Here is a 14,278-nt window from a genome sequence, read left to right on the forward strand (position 1 = left end):
TTCTGACAAAATATACTATAACATTCTGAAAAATTATGTGAAACATTTTTTAAGTACAGTAAAATCAGTACCTAGTGCATTGCATGTAGAATCCAATTCTGCATCGACCCATATATATGAACGTAGTTTAAAAAAATAAAAATAAATAAATAAATAAAATCCTTTGTAAAGCTTGACCACGAAAAGAAGGCGGATGACCTTGAAGCGAAACATCATTTGTATCATTGGTAATAGGTAGGATCTGCCAGAAAGCACCGAATAGTAAGAGGCATGGTCTCGCTAATCCTATCTATTCCAAAATAATAACAAAACCTATTACAAATAATGCGAATGATGTTTTTGCTTCAAGGTCATCCGCCTTCTTTTCGTGGTCAAGCTATAACTATTTACCAGTGTTGAAAGATCGCAAGTCCATCCTTTGCATGCGCCAAACAAAAGTTTTCCCTCTTACGTTAGTCTGGCTCTGAGATATAGAAAAATGATACACTCATTTTACAGAAGTCTTGAAGCATCAAAAAGCTCTTAATATTGTAAATTCCTCAAGTATTGATTATCTCTCTATAGTAAACTAGCAGTACCCGCACAGCGATGCCCGTGCTAAAAACCTAATGGAAGTCCGTTGAATTAAAAAAAATTAACTCCCCCTCCCTCTCTGATGTGAAATCATATTTTTTTTTTTTTTTTTTTTTTGTATAAAATTCGTACACACCTTTTCAAAAAAAAAACTATTAAAGTTTCTTTAGAATTTAAAACTTTTCGTCAAATCATTAAATTAGATTTACAGTCGCTTTAAAACTCTATTTAGCGAGTGAAGCGGATTTTACTGCAATTTAAAATATTTCGCCAACTAAACAAAAATCCAAACAGACATCAAATAATATCTTTCAAATGTAAAAATAGTTCCGCAACTCTATTGTTTATCGCCAAACTCGCACAGCAACTACGCTATCATAATCCATCCGTCTAACGAAAAAAAAAAATCCAGTGGAACATTCAAAAAATCATCGTCAGAAAAAAAGAAGAAAATGTCTTACATTTCACTCGGATGTCGGATAAAAACAAATCAAAAGTTTCCTTTCTTTCAAAACAAATCGCCAAAACAATTGAATTACATTTACGGTTGTTTTAAAAGAATAATGGGATTGTTTCCTTCAGCCAAAAGTACTACTTTTAGTCACTGAAACTGAGAGAATGAGTAAAAAAAATAACATATACCCAGAAAATTTCATTTTCCCAACAGTTATTTTTTAATTAATTTTTTAAAAATGTACGATTTTGGAAACAAGGCGTGGTCTTTATGACGTCACAAATGATGCAATTTGGCACATCTTACTACCACGTTTCCACGTTATGATAATCAAGAAGCGAATTAAATATTGCGCTCTACGCTTGCTATCAACCCTATCGTTGCCAATACACGTGAGTAAAGATGCGAATTAAAGATTTTCTCCGTGAATGGCAACACTGAATGGCATTTCATAATTTGTGATGTCACGCGACAGAAACGTAAACAATGAAAGCGCACCGATTTAAGTAATTTTTTTAAAAATATTTAACTTGAAAAAATTATTTAAAAAATGGTCGGATCCTATATTTTTAAGCATCCTCTTTCAGGAAAAAACATATTTTTAAAAATTTTGGAAACGACCCCATTCTAGACTGAACTGCTCAGCGCCTAACGCGCCAAGCGACCACGCTACCGGACTTTCCCCCTACGCTACCGGAACCCAGCCCTTTTGCGAGTGAAGCGGATGTTATTTCTTTGGCAATAATATATGTTTCTCCAAACAAACAAAAAAGTATAAAATCACATTAACAGTAGCTTTTAAATCTTTATATATTAAGAGCTGCGTTGTCCGGCTTTGCCCGGTCTACCTTGGGAATAAAAATTGTGTCAAGTGACATATATTCAACAATCAGGTGTAAATAAAAGAAAAAAAAAAACACCATGCAAAATTACCCTTCCAAACAATGACGACAGATATTAAAATACTTTTAAGAAATTAATATGCAAAAGATGAATTTAAAAAGCGTAACCATGGAAACACAAAATAAAATAAGTTTAAGGAATTAAAATGAGAACGAAAATGGTTAACAATTTGAATGGATATGAGATTTTTTTTGAAACTGATTTAAAAACGCTTGTAACTTTTATTTATTTATTTTTTGAAGATAGAAGCTAAGTTTTTCGGCCACAGGTCAAGAGAGATCTGGAGTAAAAAATGTCGTTTTTTCCAATAGTGTTCAAAAGAAAACTGTGGGACAATTCCTTCACTTTTATTGATAGATTTAATGAAGAAAGTAGTGCCTAAATTTTAGCTGAGCCTAAAAAAGTTCGAGCTAAAAACACAAGTTACTCCCGCCTTTATTAAGTTAGAGCATTGAAACAAATTGTTTAGAACGCGGAAAATTCTACCCTTTTCAACGATATATAATATTAATATGTGCAAGTAATTTTTTACTCCCATATTCGGGAATTTATGTGAAATTTGGGCCTGAATTGGTATGAAAAAAGAACTATTTATCGGATTTTTTCGAATTATAGCCTATGTCACTCAGTAAGAAAGCACCTTTCATATAGTGAAGGAATTTTTCAAATAGGTGCAGTGGTTAAAGAGATTACCTCAAACATATAAACACACAAAAATCCACCTTCTCTCTTTATAATATTAATATAGATATATGTAAGGTTTCAAAAATATTCTGGAAGGAAGTCTGTGACGGACGTGCGTCCAGGGGACCCCATAGCACCTACACACAGCCTTGAAGTTTTGTACAAAATTACTTCGAGCCCGGGTGTGTACACCTGGGGTTTTATTTTTTTAAATTCGAATTAATTTTTTTGCAATTAATTTTTTAAGCTCAAATTTCGCGTAAATTGCCTATTATTGCCTATTAAAGGGATGAAAAATTAACTCGACTTATGGTCGAAAAACTGAGCTTCTATCTCCAAAGGGAAAAAAGTTACAATTTGTTAAAAATAAAGTTCGAATAATCTCATCTTCAGTAAAATTATTGATGTTTCATTTGGCGTTGCCATAGTTACGTCTTTTCGATACGCATGTTTCTTCTTTAAGGCTTTCGATTTTAACAGAAAATCTTAGGCTCAACTCAATTCAAGCCCCGTGCTAAAGAGCAAAATATATTACTAGAGACCATGAATATGAAAGCGACTTTTCAAACTAACAAAACTGAAGTTTTGCGATGCTCAGGAGCCCCTTAGCCCGTACTGCTCTGCAAATTGGTACAAGTTATTTTGAAACCCGGGGAAGGGGTGCTTTTTGATCCAAAAAGGGAGCTCGATGCGTTTTTAATCTGTTTCTTTCTAATTGATGATTTAAATCTTTGCGAATCAAATAAGATTGCGAAGCAATCTTCGGGGGTTGGTGAGCATCAGCGAGCAGGGGGCAGAGCTCCGTAGTTAACTAAAAAAAGGGAAGAAGAGGGGGACAAAATAATTAGTATATTTACTTGTATATTTTTTCAGCTTTTAGCACGGGCGCCCATATGAAAAGTTTTAAGGGGGGCTCAGATATTTTCCCCATGGTTTAGCAGGATCTTTCCCCAATAGAAACTGATTTCAGTGCAGATTACAGTTACTAAAATTTGATACTTTTAATAGCTTATTCACTATAGGCTGGAAAAGAAATGTTTTTTCATTTTTGCAAAGAAAAAGAGTACTAAAAGCAAAGAAGTTCTAATTTTATTTTGGGGGGGGGGGACTTGAGCCCCCACTTGTCCCCCTATTTGGGCGCCCTTGGCTTTTAGGATTTTTTAAAACAATTATCTATGATAAAAATTTCAGCTGAAGATGAAAATAAAATTAATGTAAACTCTTTCAATGTTGTTATTTTTGCGATGTTTTTTCCAACAGCGAAAAAAGCTTTACTTAGTCGTAGCAATACATGCTTGGAAAGATAAAACCTTCGGGAAAAATTGAAAGAACTTGGGGTTCATCAGTGGATTTATCAGTGGATCTCTGCTGGACTATTTTAAATTTGGTATAAAGTGTTCAAAACTGTTCCTTGAAAACGGGAACTTTTTGCTTGAGGTCTTTTTTAAAACCATAATTTGGATCAGGGCCGTGTCCAAGGGGAGGGTTTTGGGGGTTAAACCCCTCCCATTGGAGAAAACATAATAAAAAAAACCAAAGAAAAGTGCACATTTGACTTAAAAATAACTTTAACGTTAAAGTTTGTATACAGCATTAAAAACAAAAAAAAAAAAAAAAACCATTCTCTTTGAAGTTTCCAAGCAATTTTTTTATTTTTTCTAGTTTGTCTGAAAATAAGTCGTCAAAATGCTTCTACTCCAGATTCCCCCCCCCCCTCACTGTGCCAATAAAATTACGGAGCATCTCAAATTTTGTGTTCAGATCTTCAGTTTCACTGAATTTCCAGAAAATGCCCCCGAATACCTAACATCATTTAAATTGCGTCCAAAAATCGCTTAAACGTGGTTTTGGATTTGTTTCAGTTTTTAAAGGTCCTAAGGTTACCAAATATCGTCACCTCAGAACAACAGTAGGATATCTTAATGTTGTTTCTTGGATTAGACGTCTTATGGTTGCACTGAGGCGACGATATGGTCTTAAAATCGCGTTTTAAAGATTCCAATTTCTGATAAAATTTGGGCAGGGGCCCTGGAACCGCCTTTCTTAAATATCATCAAAAATTAGGGTTTTTTAAAACAAAACTTCCAAAAAATTTAAGTGGAATAACCTATGAACACCTCCTCCTAATATCTTAGAGTGCAGCTTATGTTTTTGGGACTTTCAGTTTGAAAAAAATTCCACGGGACAGCCCCGGAATCCCCTTCTTGTAAAAATCTTCAAACGCTAATTTGAAACTTTAATTTCAAAAATTTGAAAGGGGGAGGAGAAATTGATTTCTATCTATTTTTCAAGGGAAAAAGTGACCGGGAGAGTTCCTGAGCTCCATTCCTTACCCTAATGTCAATAAATATGGCCTATAATCACGTTTTAAGTCTTTAATTTCGACAAAATCCCCGGACATAAAAATCTAAGATTCCATTTTTGATTCTAAAAATTTCATAATTTTTCTGTAGGAGAACCCCCGGCTCCCCCTTATCAGATTGGATTCAATGTGCCCCCCTTTAAACGACTTTCTAATTGCACCACCGTTCCGCACTCATAATTTTAAATAATTATTGAAGTAAATATATATTTTTTAACTGTATAAATTTGTGATCCGGATAAACAGAGGCCGAATAAAAACTAGGCTCTACTGTACATAAAATGCAATAATAGAATCAGTAATATTACTTAAGACCACATCTTCTGGGAATTTGGACCCCTTCCCCCCAAAACCCCTCTCTTTATGAAATTCTGGACACGGGCCTGATTTGGATCCACCCTTGCAGTCGCCGGATGTTTCATGTAGTGAAATATAGAAAATTTAACCGGCAACTTTGGTAGTCAGACTGGTCTGCTTTTCCAGTTAATCTTACGACCTTCACTCAGTCCCTGAAGTTACCAGTGGATGTCGTTGACCTCTGCAACGAGTAGGTTGCGTTAAAAGTTATAACATATTCACACTGAACGAACCTATTTTCTTTGCGTACCAATATCAAATGTGTTCTTTTTCATTTTGATGTATTTTTGAAAATAGAAAGATTTTTCGAGATACTAAAAGCTTTCATAAAGCGTTTATTTTTTTGATCATGTGTGGTGTATGTGTGTTTTTTTTTTTTCCTTTTAAGTTTTGTGGGAAAGTTAGCTAAAAAGAGAACTCGCCTTTTTCTCATTATTCTTTTGAACGTTTTATTTCCTCTTATTTCTTCACTATCGTGTGCCACGACCGATTCATGGGCGTCTTTAAAGGGGGCAGAGGGGCTCGAACGTTTCTCAAGACGTAAGTTACTTCACTTTGTTCTTTCGTTCAAATTTGAGCATGAAAAAGAAAACATTTTGACAAAAACCATTAATGAATGACTTACTTGAAATTCCCTCACTTTAAAAACTAATAATTTCTTATAATTTTTGAACGCACTAAATTTGCGTTCAGAATTGTTCCAAATTATTTGAAGTTTCGAGATTTCCAATCACTTCTTCATGAAACAAAGATATGAATCCCCTTTCTTGAGGTTGATGCATCACACCCAAAAATTGAAAAAAGAATCTTCACTTTCAAAAATTTTATAAGCGGACAATATATAAAAAATATATTTTTGTTTTTTGAATAAAAAAGCGTTGAAATTTTATCCCCCCCCCCCGCCATGTGCTCTAAAATTGCAAATTTGGGTGCCCATGTACCTAGTATTATAACAGGATTGCCAAGTGCCCCGGTTCATTATAAATTTTCCAAATTCCTTGTAGAAGCTGCAGTAGAACATAAAAGTTCGGATTGATTTTATTATAAATTTCCAGCATAAAATATGCTAATTGAATAAAGCAAATCGTTTGTAACTTATCCAAAAGCTCAATTGCAACCTGGAAACTTGCCAACAGTTATTATTTCTTCCGACAATCAAGCATTTGCCTTATTAATTTAATTAACCAACTTAGACATCAGGCCATTCTATTTGTACTTATTGAAACAAGTACCGTCTTTAAAAAAATTTTGTTTGATTCAGTCTTGACAAATATGGCTCGATTGCTTGCTATGCATAGGCTTCTTACATCACGATTTCTGAATACACTTTTCTTCTTAAAATTTAGGGGTGAGAGGTTTATGAACATCTCTCTTGCTCCAAAAAAAAAAAAAAAGATCGAAGCCAGAAATCTTTTCCGAGATGATTTCCTCTCCCCTAAAAATTTCTAAAAACTATTTTATTGAACTCTTGTCTTGTGGACCTTGACTGAAAGCTTAAGATTTAGAAAATGAATGTTTCTATTTTTTTGCAGTGAGTTGCAGCTGGGGTTTTCAAACTTTTTCGACTCACGAAACTTGACCTTTTACCACGACCTTTGACGAAATAGAATTATCTCACGGCACCCAAGTCCATCTCTATAATATGAGGTAAATGCGCTAAATAAGGCCATCCAAATGTTCATAACCAAATATCACGCTCATATTTATGACTGAATTGGCACCAGCTTTTGCGTATTCATCAGAGGTCCTTATTGGGCTGCAGACTACTTTTCTAGAATATCAAATCGTAGGAAAAAATGACGGTACATAAAACATTTTTCTCTTCGTCAACTACATAAATTAGGCTTCAAGAACAATAAACCATTTTTTCATGCTAGTAAACTACAGTGAACCATGTAGAAACGAAAACCTACCGTTAAAGTAAGGTAAGATAGTTTTGAAATCTCGCTTCTACAATAACTTTTGCTGCATTGTTGCCTGGTAATAAAAACAGCTTGTTGAAAAGGCTTAATCATCACTCAGGCTTAATGATGACGATGAAGACACGATATAGCAATTTTTTATTATGTTACATTAAAAAATAGAAGGATGACTTTATTTGCCTACATGGACTAATTTGGTTCACCCATCTGACATATCTATGGATACCATGGACTCTTCACGGCACCCCTAGCGTATCCAACGGCACCCCAGGGTGCCGCGGCACCCAGTTTGAAAACCCCTGACTTACAGAGTACCTTTTGAAAATCGTTGTCAAAGAAGGTGAAGCAAGAAGGCTGGAGAGCAAAAGGGGTGGTGATTGGGTACATCAATTAGGGGAAATATTACCTGAAGATTGGGTAGGAGATCCGCGGACGAAATTAGTCATTCCTTAAATGTTTACAAAATAGTATCTCACCATGATGTTATTTTGCATTGCTTCTTGGATTGCACGCGATTCCATTGCTCATAGCTTTGCTTGCAATCACGAAAAAGCTCCTGCCATATTTGCGACGCTATTTTAGGCAGTCATTTTACTTCTGATTTTAGACAGTTAGATGGCCAGCAACCTCAAAAATATTTTGCAGGGTGCTCGAGCACCGTTGCACCCCCGGAGATTCATCGCGCCTGGTCACGGGTTTAACTAGATATCGATAAGTTCAAAATTTTCCAAGACGTACATATAACCCAGTCTCCTATTTATAGGACTCTAATTAATAGATATAATAATGAAAAGACAACAGTATTCTTTCGCAATGTTGGGGATGGAAACTTACTCGCGCCTTTGATAGTTTGATATCAATCGAAAGAGCGAATTTTTCGGGTAATATGAAGTTCATTCGGGGCATCTTTGTTAATTAAACTATGGTAAAGGATGTTTTGGTTTGAATTCGAAAGGCTTTCTTAAATTAAAGTCATTATCTGTAGTTAGGGCAAACCTAACCTTGCAGCGTCACAATCTGGATCTGCTGAGCCTTCACATTGTGTTTCACTTTATTGCCATGTGAAAGATCAAAGAACTGCATTTTCAGTAAGGAATGAATTTTCCTCCGTACTCATTATAGTTATACAAAAAGGTTAACTTCTTTGTATTGTGTTGCACTGCATGTAATTGTTTCTTTCTCGAAAAAGAAATTTCTTTTGCATTTCATAATTTAAATGTCTTTTTTTTTTCTTGATTTTGCCGCTTTGAGTCCTATAACAAATTTGACGCGTTTCCAGGTCTGTAATTTGAGGGAGGGGTTCAATTGCCCCCTCCTCCCGGCATGAAAAATTATTACTATTATTTTTTTTTTTCAGAATGTGGGTGTTTTTGTTATTTTCCGGTACATTTGCATTGAGTTTACACCCTTTGCTCCTAACCGTTTGGAAAAATTCGAAATGACGTACTGCACTGAAGCACTGAGATTGTCTGGACTCAAATGTCGTAAGTTCGTCAAACACAAGTCACAGATATGAGACAGCCAAAACGCTGTTCCCCAGTGCAATCATTTCAAGGCCTTCAAAAATATTCTCTTCCTTTTTCGTTGTGCTTAACTAACATAAAATGATTCCATTTTATTATAATTCCTTCTTATTCAACAATTGAATATATTGCTTGTCTATTTAATCTCTAAAATGTAAAAGTGGAAGAACGGATAAACAGAACAAAATAAGTGGTATTGACCCTGGATGTTTATCTATCATTTCTGACAGATTTTAGGATACGAGGCGAAATTCCAACTAGTGATTTATCATTCATTCGCGCCAAATGCTGGTAATAATAATTCATATAACTCCCTTCCTCCCTCTGCTTTCTGAATGAGAATGTTTTCATTTACTTGGGCATGTATGGCAGCTATTGCATCATATTAAAGCTGCACTCGTTATTTACTTGCGGAGGAATTTTTCGCATCTGTAATTTTTTATCTTTGAATTGTTTCTCGCATCAAACTTATTTTTGCCTCTCTCTCTTTTTATTTCCAAAACATTTTTTTTTTTTAAGTTTTAAAATTTCGTGAATGAAAGTGTTTTGAAATTAGGGTCCTTACATCGTTCCTACAGGGGTCTTGTCGGCGATTTTCATTGTCAGTGCACGGAGGATCTCCGTTCCCCGAAATATATGACTTTTTATTGTAAAAATAATGCAAATGTAGGGGTGCCCACTTGGGGGGGGGGGGCATGATGCAGACGGCGCCATTGAAATTTTTAGGGTGTGTGTATTTTGAAGGATATTTTCCTCTTTTTTTGGAGAAGGGAGTGCACCCTTGCCCTTAGGGGCACCCCTGGCTAATATAATGTAAATTGGGTGTCAAACCACCTTTTCTTTTAATGAGTCCCCCAAAATATTGTTTTCCAACTACAGCACTGCATAGAAGTGATTCCTTGTTCTTCTATGTTAGGTGGGGTACAAGTCCGCCAAAATGGGAAATTAGCACCTCATTTTCTGATATCACACCATCGCCTGAAACGCTTTTTCAAAATGCATTTAAAAGAAAAGGTCAGTGTCCCTTTATACCTCTCTGTGCCTCCCTCCCAGGGATCCCAGTCCGTCCCTGATTACTAGAGTTGATCAAAAAGGGTGGGGAGTGGGGGCATACAGAAAAAAAAAGGAAATGTGATATATTACATCGCTTATTCTGATTGGATCATGATACAATGTTTGTCCTTCATACTTTTCCTGGGAAAATGGATCACTTTGATTACATTTTTCATAGAATATTAATATTTTTGATAAATTAAGGTATTTTGGGCAGTTTAATATTTCAAATTGAACTGCGTTCGAAAAAGTAAATCAACACTTTCTTGCTCACTGCGGAGGAGAGGGGGTGGACCTAGGTTTTACGATCGGTAAGGCGCCAAGCATCGAGGAGGAAAGCTCTTGGCAAGCCCGTAATTTGGGAGTTCAAAGTGGACATTTTTCCCTCAGTTTGAGAAATTAATGTATTTACATAAGTAGGTCAGGTTTGTTGTTTTTCTATGCAATATACTATGAGTGTATAGCTTTACCTCTCTTCCTGGAAAAAATCAAAATGCCGGACTGACTGGTGCACATTGAATCTTGTGGTCACTAACTCCTCCAAAGTCCCATTCCAAATCAATACCTGCATCAGTGCTGGATCAGGGATTCCTTGTCTCTTGGTCTGGACCGAAAGAACAGGGCTGTTTTCAGGGACCCATCTAACTGTAAGCCCACCGCTGTGGGTGGTAGGCACGAGGGACCTTGCGACACTGGGTGTGGAAGTCCCTGGAATGGTTAGGATGTGGGTTGTCACCAATTTCGCTCGCACGCCTCAGAATTTATGATTTCTTTTTTTAGTGTGCACTTGGTGTATTATAAATAGTGTGTTAATTTATAGGGTATTTCGAAAAAGTACTTCCAGGCTTTGAACTAAAATAACAGCGAAACTGGGAGAGAGGGAGAGAAAAAAACAAGTGGTGTGTGTAGGAGAGAGGCTGGAACACAGGTTTTGAGAAATACTACCAAGATTGTACAGCAGAGGATGCTGCCGTTCCTAAGACCTGCGGCACCAAAAAGAGGCAATGGAAGCTCGAGCTTCCCTTCAATATTTTCATAGCGACCCATAAATAACTGGAGAAAAAATGTGATTACAAATTATGTTTTTACAAATTTTAGTTTGTTTTTAAATGCATTTTTAAAGTAAATTCAAATATTGAAACTGGTTTGATGAAAGAACTTTAAGAACGTAGAGATATGGATTCAAATTTCGTAAAATGTCATCTCCATGAGCTTGACCACACAAAATCATTGCTCTATGGGGGACTAGAACCCGAAAATTGAGAAACTGTGATTTAAAAGACTGCTCTGTGACTGTAGGGTCTTCTGATGTCCAGTGTTCGAACAATTTCTAGTAATCAAGTAATCAATTTATAACAAATTCCATTTTCCCATAGGTTCTCTAGTCCAACTAGAATTGTCAAAGTATTGCCTTGAGAGGCGGCTAATCATTACATCCGAAAAGATAAAATTGTCGTTACCAGTGTAATTTACTGAAACATATGTTTGAAGAAACGAAAATTGCTTAAGTAAGGGAGGCTCTGAACATAGTTTCTGGCAAAAGTTAATCATAGTCATGTTCTGTGTCTAACATACTATTTGTTTCAACTGTTTGTCTCTTTTTGTTTCGTATTTTAAATTTCGGGAGTCTTACCAGAAATGTGAATTGGAAAGAAGGGACTTAGTTTCCGTTGCTCTTCACTTACCACTGCACCCTGGCACCTGAATTGGAGAGTAGAGACTATAGCTTTCAGTTTAACACTGCACCTGGCGCCTAATGAAATGAAATGAACCAAGATGAGTAAACACAGGATTGTTTTGATTTATATGAATTAAACATCATTAAACATGGGACTGTGAGCTAAAATGTCTAAAATATAGCGTAAAATAAAAAGTAAAAAAATTTCTTGCTGATATTGTTTTAGCTATTTGAAGTTAATTCTGAACTGAAATGGCGCGAATTTTGAAAATAATGATCTTAGAGAGCCAAAAGGAATCTCAAAATTTACGTAGGAATAAATGGAGAGGAATAAAGACCTTCTTAAATCTTGTGAGGATAGTTCTCTTTCTCATTCTTTCTACTCCTCTATTCATCAATCTGTACTTCCGGTCGGAGAAGTGTTTACTTTTATTTATAGTGCTTTTGCTCGTTCAAATGTTTTTAACGAGTGAATTAAGTACAACAGAATGTTTCTCTAATACTTTTTATGTTTGAAATTTTATTTTGCTCTTTCGATTGTACGAAGTGTGCTCATTTGGGCGTGGTATTAGCTAATAACAGGTAAATTTTAGTTTTACTCTGTCATTTTTTTTACCAGAAAAAAACGTTTTTAATTACTATGTTCTATTTTTTTGTTGCTATTTTTATGGCTATTAAATATGTTCGAAGCTTTTTATTTTCAATGTTTTTTTTAAAATTATAAATATCTAAAATCTCAATTGAATTTCAAAAGCTTTTACTAACTTGTATTATTTCAAGGGAATCAATTAATGAATTAAGTTATTGCAAAAATTATCCGGTTTTACTATGAATTTGGATTAAATTATTTGTAATTTTTTTTTTAAACTTTTTTTTTATGAAGCAGTTTCTGGATCAAATAAAAATTGTGAAGTTTTTGAAGGATGAGAAAGTAGTTTGTTTCATTTTGTAAGAAGCATGCATGCCAGTGGTGTAGTCTTGGGATGACGATGTCATCCTACCTTTTAATTTTCACATGAGCTCTCCTCCTCTTTCCAAATTTTTAAAATAATTTTTAACACAAGTATTCCTCCACTTTTTTATTTCATTAATTTATGCTTGTATCTGTAAGTGCCCCCCCCCCCCCTGTTTTTCCAATAATAGCATCATTGATGCATTCTGTGATTATAATTCATCATTTCAGGTTCAGGGTTGATGCTTTGTCTCTCACTGAGGTGAGCTTGAAAAATTAATGTACTTACTTTTCTAAATATGATGTTTGTCATTCTTTAAAATAACATGCATTGAGTTATTCCCTTCCCCCTCCCCCCTTTCCCATGAAAAATTTGGATTGACGGGCCTGATGGATTGTGATATGCCATTTTAAACCATCATTATGTTTATAAGTGTCACAAAAAGCTATTTTGATAAAATTATGATGTGATCATGGGTCTGGCCAGAGGAAATTTGGGTCTGTTAATGAACTCTTCACAAAAATCCGATCAACCAAAACGGACCTTTCACAAAACTCTGATCAACCAAAACGCACCCTTCACAAAATTCTGCTATACCAAAACGGATCTTTCACAAATTATATATTGAAATAGCAAATCTGAAATCCAAATAATGTATATGTCCTAATATAAACCAATAATTTTTGGAACCCTCTTTAAAGTTAAATTAGAGGGATAAGCTTATACAAGATCTGCTAATTTTGCAGGGAAAAAAATCGGTATTTTTGTGATGCTCCTGCATTTGATATATAACTAATAATGCCAAATAAGTATGATGCATGTTGTTTGTTTCTTTGAAAAAAATTAACAGCTGAAAGTCGGTTTTGTTTCAAACAATTTTATGCATTTGTTTTATCATAGCTGTTTTGCAGTGTGGTGATATAAACTTCTTGGAAAAGGCAGTGTAAGCACTTTTTCTCTTCTGCTCATGGTTTAAACAACAATAATAAAAATTATACTAATAATATATGTCATAGGGCTGCCAGTGATAAAAAATTATTGGAAAATCTCTTAAAATTCATTTTTTATTTGTTATTAATTTTGCTCCTACCTGGAGGCTATTTTTGTACAATTTTTATTTCCATGAAAATTCCCTCTGAGAAATTTATTTCTCACTATTAAAATCTTCCTAGAGCTGTTGCAGCATTGTTAAGGCTGCTCATATCCTAATTATAACATTACGTCTCTTCCAGGTTAGGTTTGCCCCAACTAGAGTGCAATCACTCAGTTATTTATTAATTTATTATTATTATTATTATTATTTATTGTTATTATTATTTATTTATTTTTATTTATTTTTATTTATTTATTTATTTTTTATTTATTTATTTATTTATTTTTTTGAGCCTTCATTAATAAAATGAAATGCTGAGAAACATTTTGAGAATTGATACTTTTAAAATCTAATATTTGCATTTTTAAGTACAAAAATATTTAAGGGAGGAAATCAGTTTAGAAGGCTAAAATGTTGGCATTTTTTGGGAATTTTTTAACAGGGTAGGAATAATCAGAATTTGTTCAAACTTAGAGGATATTTTATTCATTTTTTGAAGTATACTTTGTAATTTTTCAAGTCATTTTTCACCAGGAAAAGTGGAGTTAAAAGCTGCTGTCCATGGGTGTTTGCCATTAGAGCTTGTTGCTGGTTGGCATTACCAAAGCCAAAACTTTCATCTGTGGTCATCACAATTTTTCCTCCTTGTTAGCAACATATTTCCTAAGAATATGGACCTAATTGTGATCAAAAAAGTTGAAAATTGAATGTTTTTGAGGAATA

The 14,278-nt window shown here is 34.6% G+C and overlaps 1 protein-coding gene across 1 annotated transcript in view; it reads left to right on the top strand.

The window, feature by feature from the left end:
* Positions 1–14,278, top strand: part of LOC129225404 (axotactin-like) — a 92,571-nt gene that overhangs the window by 8,868 nt on the left and 69,425 nt on the right. The gene's annotated exons all lie outside the window — the stretch shown is intronic.

Source organism: Uloborus diversus, chromosome 1 (assembly GCF_026930045.1).
Source record: "Uloborus diversus isolate 005 chromosome 1, Udiv.v.3.1, whole genome shotgun sequence".
NCBI lineage: Eukaryota > Metazoa > Arthropoda > Arachnida > Araneae > Uloboridae > Uloborus > Uloborus diversus.